Source organism: Diorhabda carinulata, chromosome 7 (genome assembly GCF_026250575.1).
Source record: "Diorhabda carinulata isolate Delta chromosome 7, icDioCari1.1, whole genome shotgun sequence".
Classification (NCBI taxonomy): domain Eukaryota; kingdom Metazoa; phylum Arthropoda; class Insecta; order Coleoptera; family Chrysomelidae; genus Diorhabda; species Diorhabda carinulata.
The window spans coordinates 21,551,407-21,552,064 of NC_079466.1; positions in this window are offsets into that span (position 1 = coordinate 21,551,407).

Consider the following 658-nt stretch of genomic DNA (forward strand, 5'->3'; position numbering starts at 1 on the left):
ACCTTTGAAAATGTCCAAATACATGTGTGTATTTTTGATACAATCGCCGCTTTCACCTTGCAGATAGCTTTTTTCCTATGTAACTTTTCATGAGAAATAATTGCATGCGTGTTTGGTTTAAATATTTATGTAATTATCTATCTCGCGTCCTTTCATTCGATAATAGTTAGGTACTATGGCGCGGATTCTATAAACTATTTCTAGAATTAATAATAGTGCTGGACATCACTTATAAAAACAAAGAATCACTTGCAATCATTTTAAGAGGCGAAGCTCTTTTAAGATCGAAACTTACGTAGCTTGTTCCTGTTTTTTTTTTCGAGTTTTTCCACAACGAAAATTTTTCTTTCTAGTATTATTAAAACTAAATTTTTCATATTTGTCAAATTTTGACAGATGATGTGATAACTACAACATAATCACTGTAACAAGTGTTGCCAGCCTTTGAAGTCACTATTCCAACCGTCCTCTTATATAAACACGGTAAAAAAAATTACTTTCGGAATGATGATAGTAAAACAATTTCTAAGTTAGTGTAACCATTGCTTTATTTGATTCAAGTAAACAAATGAATGTTGTCAATCATATTCAAAATATATTTAAATATATAAAATAAAAAAACAGGTACACAGCATTAGAAAAAAAAAGTGAAAAAATA